This window comes from Schistocerca nitens, chromosome 6 (genome assembly GCF_023898315.1).
Source record: "Schistocerca nitens isolate TAMUIC-IGC-003100 chromosome 6, iqSchNite1.1, whole genome shotgun sequence".
NCBI classification, from domain to species: Eukaryota; Metazoa; Arthropoda; class Insecta; order Orthoptera; family Acrididae; genus Schistocerca; species Schistocerca nitens.
The window spans coordinates 440813195-440833878 of record NC_064619.1 but is presented as its reverse complement, the minus strand read 5'-3'; positions in this window follow the sequence as shown (position 1 = coordinate 440833878).

Here is a 20684-nt window from a genome sequence, read left to right as displayed (position 1 = left end):
AACAAGGTAATAACGGAAAAATGTTTTAAGCCTGAGAATGAAACAATTGTCTAAGGCATATAGGACAGTTTGTTTTCAGAAGGATAATTTCCCAAACCAGATGGCAGTTATAAGAGTCGAGGGACATGAAAGGGAAGCAGTGGTTTGGAAGGGAGTGAGACAGGGTTGTAGCCTATCCCCGATGTTATTCAATCTGTATATTGAGCAAGCAGTGAAGGAAACAAAAGAAAAGTTCGGAGTAGGCATTAAAATCCATGGAGAAGAAACAAAAACTTTGAGGTTCGCCGATGACATTGTAGTTTTGTCAGAGACAGCAAAGGACTTGGAAGAGTAGTTGAACGGAATGGACAGTGTCATGAAAGGAGGGTATAAGATGAACATCAACAAAAGCGAAACGAGGATAATGGAATGTAGTCGAATTAAGTCGGGTGATGCTGAGGGAATTAGATTAGGAAATGAGACACTTAAAGTAGTAAAGGAGTTTTGCTATTTGGGGAGCAATATCACTGATGATGGTCGAAGTAGAGAGGATATAAAATGTAGACTGGCAATGGCAAGGAAAGCGTTTCTGAAGAAGAGAAATTTGTTAACATCGAGTATAGATTTAAGTGTCAGGAAGTCATTTCTGAAAGTATTTGTATGGAGTGTAGCCATGTATGGAAGAGAAACATGGACGAGAACTAGTTTGGACAAGAAGAGAATAGAAGCTTTCGAAATGTGGTGCTACAGAAGAATGCTGAAGATTAGATGGGGAGACCACATAACCAATGATGAAGTATTGAATAGAATTGGGGAGAAGAGGAGTATGTGGCACAACTTGACAAAAAGAAGGGACCGGTTAGTAGGAGATGTTCTGAGGCATCAAGGGATCTCAAATTTAGCATTGGAGGGCAGCGTGGAGGGTAAAAATCGTAGAGAGAGAGCAAGAGATGAATACACTAAACAGATTCAGAAGGATGTAGGTTGCAGTAGGTACTGGGAGATGAAGAAGCTTGCACAGGGTAGAGTAGCATGGAGAGCTGCATCAAACCAGTCTCAGGACTGAAGACCACAAAAACAACAATTTCCCAACAACTGGTTTGGGAAATTTTGATTAACCATTATAAAGGTATGAGACTGAATACTACACAGTACAGCAAATACAAATGGCACAGACAACAGGTCCAGGTTGAGTATTCCTTCTCGTGATAAACTTGATATGCTGGTGTCTTGCGACAGGCGTCAGATTGATTTGTAGGGCTGAAGCATTTTTTGGTGAACTGCAGATAAATTTTCTGGTGTGCGGGCACGTTTCAGAATGTTTTTGACTTATTCAAAACAGATAGTTCCTGACGCCATTTTGGAACGGAGCGTTGCACGGCACTCTTTGTTGGCACTTTGACAACATTAAACTTCTCAGGAAACAGCCGACCACACCATTACCACGACTTTGTTGTCACGTAACTTTGCACAACGAACACCTGCTGCTCCACTGTGAGTACCATTGTCCCATTTTGGCTGCTCCACACACACACACACACACACACACACACACACACACACACACACACACTACGGATCAGTTGGAATGAAAGTAAATCTAATCTAATCCACGCACTAAGTTTTGGACCGATATGTATCACGTGGCGTGTGTGTCACGGGTTGTGGTTTTACGCATACATTCACGTTCAATAGTACCCACTCGTCCGGGCCACTTTTATTTGATCCACCCTATATACTCTCTCTCTCTCTCTCTCCCACACACACACAACGAGGTGGCGCAGTGGTTAGGACACTGGACTCGCATTCGGGAGGACGACGGTTCAATCCCGAGTCCGTCCATCCTGATTTAGGTTTTCCGTGATTTCCCTAAATCGCTTCAGGTAAATGCCGGGATGGTTCCTTTGACACGGCACAGCTGACTTCCCATCCTTCCCTAATCCGATGATACCGAAGACCTCGCTGTTTCGTCTCCTCCCCCTAACAAGGTGTAGCGGATACAAGTGCAGGTATTCTTATAGGTTTTCCTTAATATATTCACACATCTGTGTGCTGGTTCTTTTTTCTCTGCGTCAAACAGTCTTTCCACAAACACACCGCATTATTTGCTCTTATGCGGGCAGTATATTTTGGCAGTGCTACGAACTAAACAAACGAGCAACACTACCTGAGGGGCGATGAGCGATGCGGGGGAACAAGCCCCGCCTCCCTCTCGAAGGGCGTTCTGTGCTTCGACGAAAGCAGAACTGACATTATGATCATAGGGATCGCTGATTCCTTTTGTTGTGGTGAGACACGCATTCGAATCCCTTTATGCACCAGCAATCCACAACACAAAATAAATTGAAGTGCTCGAAGCATTTAGTAGTGGTTACAGCACAGTTCTTGCGGTTGGCAGCGAGTTCACACCCGACCTCTACCGGTATCTTGCGCAACCATAGTTCAAAACACTCCCCACCTAAAACCGCCAAGATATAGTGTCCGTATAATACCTGATATTTTTTGCACAGTCATAACTGCTCCACCAAGTGGACTATGCCTGTCAGGATAGGCTCACCGTTTTGCTTCCACGCATCCACACGTCGACATCTGACCTATTTCCTATGGAAAGCCGGCCGCTGTGGCCGAGCGGTTCTAGGCGCTTCAGTTCGGAACCGCGCTGCTGATACGGTCGCAGGTTCGAATCCTGACCCGGTCATGGATGTGTGTGATGTCCTTAGGTTAGTTAGGTTTAAGTAGTTCTAATTCTAGGGGACTTATGACCTTAGATGTTAAGTCCCATAGTGCTTAGAGCCATTTGAACCATTTCCTATGGGGAAATAAGCGTTGATGGCCTTCTCTTGCCACATGTACCAACCTAAAAAATACTGCACCTAATAAATACAATTATTAATCTGCAAATTAAGTAAATATTGATGTAACGTTGTTTAGTGCACCGTCCTCAGTCACCAATAGGAATATCTGCGCTCGTGCCTGTTACACTGTATATATGAGGGAGAGGACTTTTGATGATCATTACATTTTATTAGCTGATGGCAATACAAAATGAAAAATGTGGAATGCGAGGAGGCAACTCATTTGCTCGTTGTTACAGTTTGGATTTAATTAACTTTATACTGACATCATAAAGAGGTTATTCAAAACATATATATCTTCAGTTTATAATTGGAGAATGTTTAGGAAAAGTTAAAAATTAAAAACATTTTTTATTAGCCTAGTGGATTTGTCTACTTATTGTATTGATTTTGGTCGCCGTTTCTTCGTTTCTGTAACAGTTTCAGGATGTTATGTAGTGCACGTGCTTTTCTATTACAGTGATGGGTTAGATAGTCCGGTAGTGGTGAGGATACAGATTTTGTTTTACTTTCAACTTACATGTTACTACCATTCGTAGTTTATTTACTACAATGATACATTTAATCCGTCATGTGCAATCTACACTAATGGCTATTAAAATTGCTACACCACGGAGATGACGTGCGACAGACGCGAAATTTAACCTACAGGAAGAAGATGCTGTGATATGCAAATGATTAGCTTTTCAGAGCATTCACACAAGATTGGCGCCGGTGGCGACACCTACAACGTGCTGACATGAGGAAAGTTTCCAACCGATTTCTCATACACAAAACAGCAGTTGACCGGCGTTGCCTGGTGAAACGTTGTTGTGATGCCTTGTGTTAGGAGGAGAAATTCGTACCATCACGTTTCCGACTTTGATAAAGGTCGGATTGTAGCCTACCGCGATTGCGGTTTATCGTATCGCGACATTCCTGCTCGCGTTGGTCGAGATCCAATGACTGTTAGCAGAATATGGAATCGGTGGATTCAGGACGGTAATACGGAACGCCCTGCTGGGTCCCAACGGCCTCGTATCACTAGCAGTCGAGATGACAGGCATCTTATCCGCATGGCTGTAACGGATCGTGCAGCCACGTCTCGATCCCTGAGTCAACAGATGGGGACGTTTGCAAAACAACAACCATCTGCACGAACAGTTCGACGACGTTTCCAGCAGCATGGACTATCAGCTCGGAGACCATGGCTGCGGTTACCCTTGACGCTGCATCACAGACAGGAGCGCTTGCGATGGTGTACTCAACTACGAACCTGGGTTCACGAATGGCAAAAGGTCATTTTTTCGGATGAATCCAGGTTCTGTTTACAGCATCATGATGGTCGCATCCGTGTTTGGCGACATCGCGGAGAACTCACATTGGAAGCGTGTATTCGCCATCGCCATACTGGCGTATCACCCGGCGTGATGGTATGGGGTGCCATTGTTTACACGTCTCGGTCACCTCTTGTTCGCACTGACGTCACTTTGAACAGTGGACGTTACATTCAGATGTGTTACGATCCGTGGTTCTACCCTTCATTCGATCCCTACGGAACCCTACATTTCAGCAGGATAATGCACGACCGCATGTTGCAGGTTCCGTACAGGCCTTTCTGAATACAGAAAATGTTCGACTGCTGCCCTACCGAGCACATTCTCCAGATCTCTCACCAACTGAAAACGTCTGGCCAATGGTGGCCGAACAACTGGCTCGTCACAATTCGCCAGTCACAACTCTTGATGAACTGTGGTATCTTGTTCAAGCTGCATGGGCAGCTGTACCTGTACACGCCATCCAAGCTCTATTTGACTTAATGCCCAGGCGTATCAAGGCCTTTATTACGGCCAGAGGTGGTTGTTCTGGATACTGATTTCTCAGGATCTATGCAGCAAAATTGCGTGAAAATGTAATCACATGTCAGTTCTAGTGTAATATATTTGTCCAATGAATACTCGTTTATCATCTGCATTTCTTATTGGTGTAGCAATTTTAATGGCGAGTACTGTATTTCATCGCTATAGCTCATTTAAATAGTATTTTTTGAATGAACGGTTCATTTTTATTAAAGCTAGTTCCAAAAGTATGATTTCCTACATGTATGTAGAAAAAATTTCAAAGTGCTAGTATTAAGGGAGGAGGCTTTTTCAGTTGTGGCAGGTGCTGCTTGATGCATTTCTTCAAGTAAGATTGTATTCCTTTTCCTATCTGATACAAGAGCGCGGTAAAATAACTGGACAACGTCGGGTAACTAGCCATTTGTTAAAAAAGCTACCCTTGTCACCGTAGCGTACCATCTTGTCTGAGAACAGATTGCTGGCGGGTACTGTTACTGTGTGCCTTGGCTCAGACTTTTCCGGTTGGGCGGTGTTCCTTTCCCGCAGCGTGGCTCGGAGGCGGCGATGCTTCATGCTGACGCCTCGTCACGCCACCCCTCTCCTAACGCCGCACCCCTCCTCTGCCCCCACCCTGCCCCCCGCTGGCGGTGCCGCTAAACGGCGGCGATCTAGTGCACGCCCCGGCACTCCGTCACAGCGGCCGCGCCAACGAGTGCTGTCGCCAAAGACGAGAGTAACGGCTGCCGCGCGACGCCAACCACTGCGCTGATTCCTCCTCCGTCCAGCTGCTGTGCTTGCGCTAACGTTCTCACGCTTTACAGTGGGACCAGATTCACTGCTAACGTCGAACATGACGTTCGTGGAAGACAGAATACAGCGTTTAAACGTATAAAGCATATGAATAAAACGTAGAAAGATACATTAATATAATAATACACTCCTGGAAATGGAAAAAAGAACACATTGACACCGGTGTGTCAGACCCACCATACTTGCTCCGGACACTGCGAGAGGGCTGTACAAGCAATGATCACACGCACGGCACAGCGGACACACCAGGAACCGCGGTGTTGGCCGTCGAATGGCGCTAGCTGCGCAGCATTTGTGCACCGCCGCCGTCAGTGTCAGCCAGTTTGCCGTGGCATACGGAGCTCCATCGCAGTCTTTAACACTGGTAGCATGCCGCGACAGCGTGGACGTGAACCGTATGTGCAGTTGACGGACTTTGAGCGAGGGCGTATAGTGGGCATGCGGGAGGCCGGGTGGACGTACCGCCGAATTGCTCAACACGTGGGGCGTGAGGTCTCCACAGTACATCGATGTTGTCGCCAGTGGTCGGCGGAAGGTGCACGTGCCCGTCGACCTGGGACCGGACCGCAGCGACGCACGGATGCACGCCAAGACCGTAGGATCCTACGCAGTGCCGTAGGGGACCGCACCGCCACTTCCCAGCAAATTAGGGACACTGTTGCTCCTGGGGTATCGGCGAGGACCATTCGCAACCGTCTCCATGAAGCTGGGCTACGGTCCCGCACACCGTTAGGCCGTCTTCCGCTCACGCCCCAACATCGTGCAGCCCGCCTCCAGTGGTGTCGCGACAGGCGTGAATGGAGGGACGAATGGAGACGTGTCGTCTTCAGCGATGAGAGTCGCTTCTGCCTTGGTGCCAATGATGGTCGTATGCGTGTTTGGCGCCGTGCAGGTGAGCGCCACAATCAGGACTGCATACGACCGAGGCACACAGGGCCAACACCCGGCATCATGGTGTGGGGAGCGATCTCCTACACTGGCCGTACACCACTGGTGATCGTCGAGGGGACACTGAATAGTGCACGGTACATCCAAACCGTCATCGAACCCATCGTTCTACCATTCCTAGACCGGCAAGGGAACTTGCTGTTCCAACAGGACAATGCACGTCCGCATGTATCCCGTGCCACCCAACGTGCTCTAGAAGGTGTAAGTCAACTACCCTGGCCAGCAAGATCTCCGGATCTGTCCCCCATTGAGCATGTTTGGGACTGGATGAAGCGTCGGCTCACGCGGTCTGCACGTCCAGCACGAACGCTGGTCCAACTGAGGCGCCAGGTGGAAATGGCATGGCAAGCCGTTCCACAGGACTACATCCAGCATCTCTACGATCGTCTCCATGGGAGAATAGCAGCCTGCATTGCTGCGAAAGGTGGATATACACTGTACTAGTGCTGACATTGTGCATGCTCTGTTGCCTGTGTCTATGTGCCTGTGGTTCTGTCAGTGTGATCATGTGATGTATCTGACCCCAGGAATGTGTCAATAAAGTTTCCCCTTCCTGGGACAATGAATTCACGGTGTTCTTATTTCAATTTCCAGGAGTGTAGAAAATCAATGGATATCCCTTTTATCCTATGATTAAGACAGGGGAAAAAGTTAGTCTATAAAAACTGTACATCAAATAGACATGAGAAAACTAAAAGCAGCCTTAAACGGATTAAAAAAAAAAAAAGAAAGAAAGAAAGCTGCTGGCCTAGAAGGCATTAATGATGATTTATGCTTCCTCCATTTTTTTAAATATGTGTTGGAAGAACTCTGCCATACCTGAAGAATGAAACATAGCTTCAGTTATTTCTGTGCGAAAAAAAGACAGTGGGTTGTCCACAGCAAATTATAGAGGAATAAGTTTAATAAATGCAAGATATAAAATTTATGGGGCAATTCTTAACCAAAGATTACAAACTATCGCTGATGCAATAATCTGAGAGGGATAATCAGGCTTCACAAAGTAATTTCGTGTAATGATAATGCACTTATACTAGAAAAATTATTGAAAAACATCGGCAATTTGACTTACTAATGCATTTAGCATTTTGAGAGTGTTTGATACGGTAACAAAACCCCTCTTATGAAAAATATTGGAGGTAAAAGGTTTTTCCTAAACAAGTTATTAATACCATAACGAATCTAATACGTAAATACAAAAATAGTTATAAGTTCAGGTTCGAAAATGTCAGATCAAATTTTAATAAATCAGGGAGTTCGACACGGCTGTAGTCTATTACCCACATCATTTAATTTATATACTAACGACATAATAATGAACTGGAAAGATGAAATACACTTAAGAATTAAAACATGATCTAGCGACCCATCAAATACTCTGTCGTATGCTGATAACCAGGTAGCTATAAAGGAAACCGAAGATAATTTTGAAAGCATTATACAGGGTGTTACAAAAAGGTATGGCCAAACTTTCAGGAAACATTCCTCACACGCAAAGAAAGAAAATCTCTTATGTGGACATTTATCCGGAAACCCTTACTTTCCATGTTAGAGCTCATTTTATTACTTCTCTTCAAATCACATTAATCATGGAATGGAAACACACGGCAACAGAACGTACCAGCGTGACTTCAAACACTTTGTTACAGGAAATGTTCAAAATGTTCTCCGTTATCGAGGATACATGCATCCACCCTCCGTCGCATGGAATCCCTGATGCGCTGATGCAGCCCTGGAGAATGGCGTATTGTATCACAGCCGTCCACAATACGAGCACGAAGAGTCTCTACATTTGGTACCGGGTTGCGTAGACAAGAGCTTTCAAATGCCATCATAAATGAAAGTCAAGAGGGTTGAGGTCAGGAGAGCGTGGAGGCCATGGAATTGGTCCGCCTCTACCAATCCATCGGTCACCGAATCTGTTGTTGAGAAGCGTACGAACACTTCGACTGAAATGTGCAGGAGCTCCATCGTGCATGAACCACATGTTGTGTCGTACTTGTAAAGGCACATGTTCTAGCAGCACAGGTAGAGTATCCCGTATGAAATCATGATAACGTGCTCCATTGAGCGTAGGTGGAAGAACTTGGAGCCCAATCAAGACATCACCAACAATGCCTGCCCAAACGTTCACAGACAATCTGTGTTGATGACGTGATTGCACAACTGCGTGCGGATTCTCGTCAGCCCACACATGTTAATTGTGAAAACGTACAATTTGATCACGTTGCAATGAAGCCTCATCCGTAAAGAGAACATTTGCACTGGAATGAGGATTGATACATTGTTGGATGAACCATTCGCAAAAGTGTTCCCCGTGGAGGCCAATCAGCTGCTGATAGTGCCTGCACACGCTGTACATGGTACGGAAACAACTGGTTCTCCCGTAGCACTCTCCATACAGTGACGTGGTCAACGTTACCTTGTACAGCGGCAACTTCTCTGACGCTACATTAGGGTTATCGTCAACTGCACGAAGAATTGCCTCGTCCATTGCAGGTGTCCTCGTCGTTCTAGGTCTTCCCAAGTCGCGAGTCATAGGCTCGAGTGTTCCGTGCTCCCTAAGACGCCGATAAATTACCTTGAACGTCTTCCTGTCGGGACACCTTCGTTCTGGAAATCTGTCTCGATACAAATGTACCGCGCCACGGCTATTGCCTCGTGCTAATCCGTGCATCGAATAGGCATCTGCCAACTCCGCATTTGTTAACATTGCACTGACTGCAAAACCACGTTCGTGATGAACACTAACCTGTTGATGCTACGTACTGATGTGCTTGATGCTAGTACTGTAGAGCAATGAGTCACATGTCAACACAAGCACCGAAGTCAACATTACCTTTCTTCAATGGGCCAACTGGCGGTGAATCGAGGAAGTACAGTACATATTGAGAAAACTAAAATGAGCTCTAACATGGAAATAAATCGTTTCCGGACACATGTCCACATAACATCTTTTCTTTATTTGTGTGTGAGGAATGTTTCCTGAAAGTTTGGCGGTACCTTTTTGTAACACCCTGTATAGATTGAACCAAAACACAATATATTACAACTTTAGTATAACTGCAAATAAGACAAAGACAGTGGCTTTCAAAAGAAAGAATCCAGTCAGATAGAATATAATAATAAATCAGAAAATTTCAGAAGAAGTCCCTCATTTCAGTTATCTAGGATGTGATATTAGTTGTAACTATAACAAAGACGTTGAGAAGAAAGATGCTAAATATCAAGTTATCTACGGAACAATTGGAATTTGGGAAGGAAAACAAGATAAGAAACACAAACGAAATTCCACAAAGTTGTGGCTGTACCTGCTCTTGTATATGCTTACAAATTGAGGACAGTATCAAAAAACGAAAAGTCACGCGTGCCACGAGCAGAGATGACGCTAGTGAAATATGTAAGAGTCTGTAAAAAAGTGGATAAAATAAGGAATGAAAACAATAAGTAAGATCATATTTAAAAATATTTTCTGTTAATGACAGGCAGAAGAGAACAGAATGAAATGGAAGGCTCATGTTGATAGAATGACAGATAACACATTGCCGACTGGAAAGAGAGAACTAAGTGGACGTGATAAGAGACAGGTGGACGGATGATTACAACAGCTACTCCTTGAAAGAGATGATGATGATGATGATGATGATGGTGGTAAAGATCTCGACACATTCTTTTTCTACAACATCTTCCACCGACACAGATTGAGAGGTGGCATGAGCCCCCTCTCATATTTCTGTCTTACGATTTTCCTCTCTAATTGCATGCAGCGAAAAGTTGCTATTCCTTCACACTCGGGCTTCCCATGCAGCGTCTCTCGTCACCCGGGTGGTCCGGTGACAGGCGGGCACTGTTGATCTTGAAAGGGTAAGTCGACGGGTGTGAGGGAGTCGAGTGAATGCTTTCCAGACGCCGACATTGTAGAATAGCGGCAGACACGCTCGGAGGGGCCTGAAGTAGCGGCTGGGCTAGAGGTTCTGTTACGTCGCAGAAACTTAGCGAAAACACCTTCTGGCGGGCTACCAGCGAGGCGTGGGAATGACTTGTGTACCCAGGCAGTTGTGGCGGGCAAATTCCTGCGCTTTCTGCAAAATCGTAACTGTGATTGGCTTGTTCAGGGCATAGCTAAGTGACGTAGCAAAATCGGCGCAGAAATTGGCGCCAAGAATCTCCATTGGTGGAATGGTAGTGCTCCAGTAATAGAGTGGAATTTTCCGCCGGTTTTCGAGTTGCTGATTGGAACGGTTAACCACGGCCACTGTCGTGGGGGCGGGAATGTTGTGTGTCCGGTTTGTACGGGTGCTCTTGTGGGGTGGTCGGCTCTCGCATTTCGGTCGGAGTAGGTTACAAGACTGAGCTCTCGCTGCTTGGGTCAGCCTGCCTTCCGTTGGCTGTCTAATATACTTTTATTTAGTTGTAACTGTTTGACGAAGTTGCTGAAGTTTCGACTTCAACGTAACTTTCCGAGTACAGTTGGCAATTGAGCGTTCTGTGTACAAGAGGCCTATGTTGTCTGTCTTGAGCAGTTTTGGCTAATGTTGACTGTATCGGAGTTACTGGGTGACTTCGCTTGTTAAAATCAATCACTGTACCGTCAGTGATTGTGTGGCGATCCTTCTTCGTCTCCTTCAAAGGCGCATTTGTATTGCTAGGAAGTCTTTAGTCTGGAACAACCAGGCCAGGATAATTTGTTTCGGGCTATACTCGCGACATTATCACCACCACGACGGGACGTCGAAGCAACCAGCCATCGCTTCCAGTACGCCAGATCGTGTCCTCGCAGCTAAGAAGACAGCTTGGTAATGTACGTCCGCAGCACCGGCAAAGCAGGCATTTTTGCTAGGCGATAATCAGAGCTCAGCAGAGCGCGCCTGTTCGTCTTTCCTAACTTTGTTCTATCTTGGGTGTTCATTGTCTGAGTTCTCACTAATGTAGCAGCAATTAATGTTGGGTTAGCTGTGTGTCTCTCTTAAGATTTGAGTGGCAAGGAATTGGCTCCACATACCACTTCGTCATAAACGTCACAATCTAGTTTAGGGACAACTTCACCTTCACAGCGTTTGTTTGAGTATCCAATTTGAGCCAATTTGATGTATTGTAAATGTTTCATGTGTTTTTGTTTATTATTTTGTGTTTAGTCTTAATAAATCGTATTGTTATTTTGGACAGAACTTTCATTCTGTTAATCGGTAGAGCAACCCTATCATTTCTCACTACGTTAATGAAACCTTCCTTTATTTAACTTACTTATCAAATTAAATTATTGCAGGTGCCAAACTCTTTTCTACTCCACTTTCAGGGTTGATTACAGTCAGTTCGCGTATCTTTTTAATCCATGTGCAACAGCAAAAGTCGGAGTTAGAATAGGGGGGGCTTAGAGCATCATTTACATATGTAGATTCTAGAAGAATTTAGTGTTAAATACACTGCTAGCCCCGGCACCTCGCAAGATGACGAAACAAAAGAGCAACACGTTGACAGGTTCAGGTAAAGGGCTGTATGAGGCTTCATTTCTGACCTGTGAAGTTTAATTTCTCTGAGAAATGTGGTGAACGAAGTATGAGTGGCAAATAACAGTTGTAAGGAATGACTGAGGAATGAATTCAAAACAGTTCACCAGCCTTAAAATTTTTATTACTTATTTCGTTAAAAGACTCGTTTCGATGTAAACTGAAACGTTTAGAATTCGACTATCCATAATATTACGATCCTGAGTAACTCGAAATATATCTTCACCTCTTGCTGGACAGTTATCGTCGAGCATTCAATTGTTTAGGACATATAGTAGAAGCAAAAAATTAGAGTAGACGACAGCAGAGTCATGTCTTTACATCCGTCTAGGCAACAGCTGTTTCGTGCGTACACTGACGTGTCCAAGGAGGAGAGAGCTTTTGAAATCAGCTATCCACCATCTTACGAAATTTCTTACGTACCTGAATCTGGTATGATAACTGTGGAGCTTTGTACGAGTAATTAGTGGACTGTTCTCCGACCCTTTCTGGGTGCAAATTTCGAAGGGTGCAGTTTATAGGACACCCAGAAAGCGAGTCCACCCCCGCTGTATTTACAGAAAGAAACATGCGGGGTAAATATTTCCTCTGCTGCGTTGGGTGGTGTGTAACCCAGTAACTTCTCTCTCGTTCTTATGATATTCCTTGTCTGGCAGTTCCTAGTGCTGGCTGCAGTATGCCTAGTGTATTGCGCCTCACTAGGCACTGTTTCCAGTGCTTTTCTGCATTCCTGACTTTTCAAGACAGCATCCACTCAACGGCAAACCCACTTGTTTCTAATGGGAATCACCCCAGGTGCTCGTGGCTTGGGGACAGCCCTCTTGTTGACCGTTAGACTTTACACAGGGCAAGCCTTCCCAGCGTGGGAATCCCTTCAGTTAAGCTGTCCATGAAAGTGAAGAAGAATACAAAATCTGCTGAATTGAATAAACAGTCTAATGAGTACAGTATATGGACTGAGAGTAAATCGAAGAAAGACGAAAGTAATGAGAAGTAGCAGAAATGAGAACGGCGAGAAACTTAACATGATGATGGTGGTGATGATGATGATGATGTTTGGTTTGTGGGCGCTCAACTACGCGGTCATCAGCGCTCGTACAAATTCCCAACCATTGCTCAATCCAAACTCGCCTCATTCATGAATGATGATGAAATAAGACCAACACAAACACCCAGTCATCTCGAGGCAGGTGAAAATCCCCGACCCCGCCGGGAATCGAACTCGGGACCCCGTGCTCGGGAAACGAGAACGCGACGGCGAGATAACGAGCTGCGGACTTGTCATAAGAATTGATGGTCACAGAGTAGATGAAATTAAAAAATTCTACTACCTAGGCAGCAAAATAACCAATAACGTACAGAGCAAAGAGGATATCAAAAGCATTCTAGCACTGGCAAAAAGGGCATTCCTGGCCAAGAGATGTGTACTAGTGTCTCACATAGGCCTTAATTGAGGAAGAAATTACTGAGAATGTACGTTTGGAGTACAGCGTTGTCTGGTAGTGGAACATGGGCTGTGGGAAAAACGGAATGAAAGAGAACCGAAGCATTTGAAATGTGGTGCTACAGACGAATGTTGAAAATTAGGTAGACTGATAAGGAATGAGGAAGGTCTACGCAGAATGGGAGATGAAAGGGGTAAGAGGAAAATACTGACAAGGAGAAGGGACAGGATGATAGGACATCTGTTAACACATCAGGGAATGACTTTCCTGGTCTACAGGAAGTTGTTGAGGGGAAAACTGTAGAGGAAGACAGAGATTGGAATACATCCAGCAAATAATTGAGGACGTAGGTTGCAAGGGCTACTCTGAGATGAAGGGGTTGGAACAGGAGGGTAATACGTGGCGGGGAGAGTCAACCCTGTGAGAAGACTGATTTCCCAAAAAAATAAAAACACTTTTACCGTATTGGGGCAGAAATGAATGAATGCCTTACCTCTGTCTTTTGTTTTATTTGTGGGCCGGCCGCTGTGGCCGAGCAGTTCTAGGCGCTTCAGTCTGGAACCGCACTGCTGCTACGGTCGCAGGTTCGAATCCTGCCTCGGGCATGGATGTTTGTGATGTCCTTAGGTTAGTTAGGTTTAAGTAGTTCTAAGTTCTAGGGAACTAATGACCACAGCAGTTGAGTCCCATAGTGCTCAGAGCCATTTGAACCTCAGTTGCTGACAGGTGTTGTTGATATACCTCGATGGGGACAGTTGAAAATGTTTGCCCCTACCGGGACTGGAACCCGGGATCTCTACTTACATGGCAGACGCTGTATCCATCTGAGCCACCGAGGACACAGATGAATAGCGCGACTCCAGGGACTTATCCCTTGCACTATCTTCATATGTAGTTAAAGGCTACCCGGACATTGTCCTTCGTCTGTGCGAATGCGCACAGGTTGCCTAAACTCTTACGGGGATCTTCAATTTGAGCGAGTAATGAGTAGATGAGCAAATATCTATTAGGTACATTACGTATGTAGATTGTGGGCAGTTGGGAATGTGGGTCTCACGGGGAGGGTGCAAGGGATAAATCCCTGCAGTCGCGCTATTCGTCTGTATCCTCGTTGGCTCAGCCTCTGTAATAAAAAAAAAAAAAGACTGAGTAAAGGAATCAACGATCAACTTGGACGGATGTATTGTGACGTCCGCCTAGACCAAATGCAACAAACTATATCGAACAAAATGAAAAAAAAAGATAGATAGAGCATCTGCCATGTAAGCAGGAGATCCCGGGTTCGAGTCCCGGTCGGGCAACACATTTTCAACTGTCCCCTTCAAGGTACATCAACAAGACCTGTCGGCAGCTGAGGGTTTCAATTATTTATCGTTTTAATTTGTGGTTGACTTGTTAGTCAGTTGTGCATCTGTCCCTGTCTGGCTTTCGGGAAAATCTCATGCTAGTTACAGCTAAAGCATCATTCTCATTCTCAGCGCCTAGTAGCGAAGTATTACAGTATGCGGAGTAGGCAAAATTTCGTTATTTCCTGGCGTCGATATTTTAATGACCAGCAAAGTACAACTGTCTAATTTATTTCAGCAATACGGAACAAATGACACTCTCCTAATATCAATTAAATGCTTCAGATATCTGGGTAGTACTTCGTTAGTTATTTCAATGACAGCTTTCCAAATGAAAAAGAAATCCGCCACTGTCTACATCAAACTACTGACATTTTTCGTCATCAGACTGTCGTGTGGATGCCAGTTTCAACTCTTCAGTGTAAAACTACCTCCAGACTATCTGCTGATAAAGTTTGACGAAAGCTCTTAGAAAACGACACTGCCTTTAACTAGCGTCCTTTTTCTCTTCTTACAAATGAGAAGACAAAGCGTGAAGGAAGCTGCGCTAAACGGAAACCGGCGCTTGGAATAAGGAAAGTTTAAATGGCGGCCATCGTTAGTGGAGTAGGCGAACTTAGCACATAAAGTCGCATTAAGAGGACTGCGCGGATAAAAGAGCTGGCGGTGTTAGCTCGCCGACACCGACACCGCCTGCCGTTCTTGCCCCCTGGCCTGCTTTCCGGCAGGTAGAGTATCGCGACTTGCTGCAGAGTCTGTTGGTTTTGTTACACCTTCTGTGCCTTACAGTTCTGCATATCTCGTGGGACTTTTGTTGACTATCTTCCTTATTTTCTGCTATCTAGAATTTCATTCGCCCTTTTCAGCTTAATGGCAGCCAGCGCCAGATACCGGCAGTGCTTATTTGAAACACCACATCCCTGTTCATTAGATTGTTACTATACGGATCTGTCTGGTTTCCTTGATAACGCAATGCCAGAACAATTATGCTAAAGATAAAACTTCAGTCTTCTCGTAAAACACGCGATCCACATGCACAGACATTGCTTCGCTAATCCTGATGTGTCAGAGTCACCCAGGCCTGTGTCTCGATCGTGTTAAACAGATTCTCCCAGGGTGTGACATGTCTGTTATCTACACTGGCACTCGATATTACATGCGATATATAAGACATTGCAGTGCCTGAATTAAGATGCAAATACCCAGGTGAAAATGTGTGCCCCGACCGGGACTCGAACCCGGGATCTCCTGCTTACATAGCAGATGCTCTATCCATCTGAGCCACCGATGGCACAGAGGATAGTGCGACTGCAGGGACTATCTCGCGCACGCCTCCCGCGAGGCCCACATTCTCACATATGTCCACACACTACATTCGTAGTGTCCCTACCCAACATACTCTACTCGTGGAAGACATTCTTACCAAGTCCCGTAAGAGTTCGGGTAATATGTGTGCAGCCGCACGGAAGAGAAAGGTCATGGCCGGTATTGCTAGAACTATATACTTATGTGGATATGGTGTCTGTTTTTTCGGATGTGTCCGAATCTTAACCAAGATGCCTATCATCCCGTACGCCGCGACACTTAGACCATTTGCGCGAGACAAAGTTTGCTGAAATGGGAGGTAGGGCCGGATCCTGGTATACCGTGGCCCCTCTGCTTGTGAATTGCCTTCTCTTCTCGCAGTGAAGAATACCGATCTCTGCCTCTCGACGTCCAAGTCTGTCTACTGCGGATCCCAGTGAAGAAATGCTTATTATTATTCTCAGCAGGGAAGTATCCGATACTTCCCTTCTTTTTCTCCATCGCGGTGTGAGCACGCCAAAACTGCCATTTGAGTGAATCTGAGATCGCGTACTTCATTTCGACATTCCGAAACCCATAACAATTTTCTGCTGTTGTGGTCGGGCGATTATTTTTGGAAGATTCAGAACGCCGACTTATCCGAACTCCTCTTTCCAGCAACTTGCAAGTGCCGCTCTGTGGCACATCGCCGTCCCCAAAGTTTCCGAGTTCCGAGCTATCAAGGGGCGTCTCACCAAAAGCTTTCCGTGATTTTGCCTTCTCACTGTTTATGCCCAAGGCGTCAACGGCCTGTCGGCCTAGACAAAAGACTCACCGAGGAGGCATCCTCTGGCTATTCCACAACAGTGCGATGTTATCCTACGGGTCACTCCATTTGATGGGTGGTCTGTCCTTAGGAGAAACCTCTTTATTCATATCCGCCAACTGGCGAGGTCAGGGTGAGTTCGTCCAACTCAGCAAGCAACTGCGTTCTTCCCCGAGCGTTTCTAATCTTGTCAAGGACACACACACACACACAGCCCTCTGCCGCGGTAAATACGACGGCGGGCAGCAGTCACAGGACTCTCGTGGCAGGAACTACGCCTCCCCTACCCCCAACCCTCGAGCTTCCAGTCAGTAGCCTCGTCTGCAGAAGTTACGCCAGTGCAAGCAGAAATTTTAAGGACCATGTTTTAACTGTCTATTAAATACCTTGATGAATTAAATGTGTACTTCAGAATTAAGAGAAATTAAAGGAAATCCTCTATAATCATCCACTCTCACAGACAAGACTACTTTTTTGCATTAACGTCGGAATTTACTGATTAATTGTATATATATATATATATATATATATATATATATATATATATATATATATATATACTCATAAATTAAGGATAATTGCAGAATGTGGTGCCACACAACGTAGCACTACACAAAACTGGCGCTAATAGCATAGACACATAGGGAACACACACGACACAGATCTGTAAGTCCACGGTATTGGTGATACGTTGAGAAAACCGCCGCGAAACACATGTGCTACAAAACGCCACTGTTTCCTGTGCATGTACTCCAACATATGGGATATCATCACCATGCCCACGTACACAGGCCACACAACGGGTTGTCATACTCTGGATCAGGTGGTCGAGCAGCTGCAGGGGTATGGCCTCCCACTCTTGAACCAGTGCTTGTCGGAACTCCTGAACTGTCCTAGGTGTTTGAAGACGTGCAGCGATACGTCGATCGAGAGCGTCCAAGACGTGCTCGATGGGGTTCAGGTCTGAACAACAGGCAGGCCACTCCATTCGCCTAATATCTTCTGTTTCAAGGTACTGCTCCACGATGGCAGCTCGGTGGGGCCGTTCGTTATCATCCATCGGGAGGAAGATGGGACCCATTGCACTCCTGAAAAGGCCGACTTACTGGTGCAAAATGACGTCCCGATACAGCTGACCTGTTACAGTTCCTCTGTCAAAGACATGTAGCGGTGTACGTGCACCAATCATAATCTTACCCCACACCATAAAACCACGACCTCCATACAGGTCCCTTTCAAGGACATTAAGGGGTTGGTATCTGGTTCCTGGTTCACGCCAAATGAAAACCCGGCGAGATTCGTTCAGACTATACCTGGACTCGTCCGTGAACATAACCTGGGACCACTGTTCCAATGACCATGTAATGTGTTCTTGACACTAGGCTTTACGGGCTCTCTTGTGACCAGGTGTCAGTGGAATGTACCTTGCAAATCTCCGGGCGAATAAACTATGTCTGTTCAGCCGTTTGTAGACTGTGTGTCTGGAGACAACAGTTCCAGTGGCTGCGGTAAGGTCCCGAGTAAGGCTACCTGCAGTAGTCCGTGGCCGTCTACTGGCACTGGTGGTGAGATATCGGTCTTCTTGTGGTGTTGTACACTGTGGACGTCCCGTACTGTAGCGCCTGGACACGTCCTGTCTGCTGGAATCGTTGCCATAATCTTGAGATCACACTTTGTGGCACACGGAGGGCCCTTGCTACGACCTGCTGTGTTCGACCAGCCTCCAGTCGCCCTAATATTGTACCCCTCATAACGTCATCAATGTGTTGTTTGAGCCATTTTCAACACACAGTCACCATTAGCACGTCTGAAAACGTCTGCACACTTACTCGCTGCACCGTACTATTTCAGGCACCAACACACCTCTGCGTATGTGTACTGCTGCCAGCGCTACAGTGCGACGACGGCGGGTCAAATGTGGTCATGCCGCGAGGTGATTCAAACCCGCAAACCACCCACCAGAGCATTGTTTCACTATGTATCAGCATTATCCTTAATTTATGAGAACGAGTATATATATTTTCAACATATTGACTGCAGCCATCAGGTAGCACACGTTCCATTTCATTACACTATCGGCTCCTGCTGGTAGAGCCTAGTAAAGTTGAAATCGCCCAGTGCAATTCAGAGCTATCAGTGGTGCGTTCCTTCCACTTGCAGTGTCAGCGCCTGGCCACTCAACACGCACTACGTGGCAGATTGGCGGATTGCATAATCACTTAGGTGGCGGGCGCCGACGGCTGCAGCCCCACCTACTTCTGTCACGGGCGCTTCCATAATGAATGTAGCCTGCCCGTCCTCGCTCCTCTTTCACTCACCCGCCGCTTCCCCCCCCCCCCCCCGCCCCCCCGGCCGATCCTACACCCAGTTTTCCCTGTTCCCGCCATCGGGTAGAGAGCAAGAACGCCGCCTGGGCGCCGTCCGATAAATAATTCACGGACCCCGCTGGCGCTGCCGCTGCCTGGCCTCCGGAACATCATATCCGAAAAGACCGTCTGCCGGAGGGCGCATCTGATCCCATAGCCCGGCCCCCAGCCGATCGTAAAGGCCGAAATGGAATAACGCTACAACGTATCGCTTGTTTCCCCAAGATTCGAACGAAACGTATTCTGTACCTCTTTCTTTCAGCACTGTCGGTGGAATTGGAATCTCTGCACTCAGCGCTATGGACTAACTTCACAGTAGCATTTTCGACGCCCGTCTTCTTTCTTAAATCGACTAGAAGACCGATCTTTTCTTATGCGCACACGACTGCAGTATAGGAATATGTGACCATCTGCCTAATGCTTAACTGTGAGAGTTTCTGTAATTGATTGTTTTGGCAATTTCTACTTGTCGAAAGACATACCCGTGTATGGAGACTCCGAGGAGGTAAACCATGTTGCCAGCTCGCGTTCCTCATCGTCAGACGGGCGCGATAGCTGGCATTTCGTCATGGGTTGCCGTTGGGCATACAACAAGGTTACCTTTGTTTCGCGTAGCCTATAACTAACTGAGACAGCAATCGTTACGGTTCCGACGTGTTAAGGGCGGTGACTTTTGTGACGTCATCCGTAGAGATAATGCAAGACCAGGAGTTTCTCATTCCGTCCTGACTTCTCGCGATAAACAGTGTGTTACGGCGTTTCCCTGGTCAGCACGGCCTCCAGATCCCTCACCCACTGAAAAAGTCTGGTAATGTTTATTCTATGACTAAAACCGTCTTGGCTACTAAACGTAATGTCGTTACTTCTAATATTACGACATCTTCCGTCATCAGACATAAAAAAAACTTTGAACATGCGAAACAAGGCTCAGTGTCAACTTTCAACTCATCAAGTTGACTCCACGATTAAGTATACGTTTTTATATTGACGTTCAGCCTTATTACTCAAGTTCAGAGTTTTTTTTTTTTTTGTATTTGATAATGGCAGGTACCGAAACACCATAATCAATAAAGACATTTTATTTAGCCATCAAGATGGTCACAAACAATCCGTGATCGCGGACTGATACTGGAAATTTGTTTGTATATTAACAAAATCTGGTGAGGGCTGTCGAGAGACCGGCACGCCAGCACGCTCAAGCCTCTAAGATTGATGATCTTTGGCGTAGACCTCGGGCAGCTTGGAATGACGTACCTTTGTCTTTCATCCAAGATCGCTTAGACTCGATAGCTAGCCGCGTTATAACCATTGTTGGTACCAAGGTTGCATATATAGGGTGACAGCCAGTGAAGGAATATTTTAGGGAATTGGTTTAAAAAGATTTATTTCAAAGACCTGAGTCAAATCTTCACAAGTTTTCTACCAGAGCACCTTCCGCTGTGCCTTTGCGACACAAGTTGCCTGCCTGTCAGAAACAAGGCAGTTCTGTCCAGTGAAA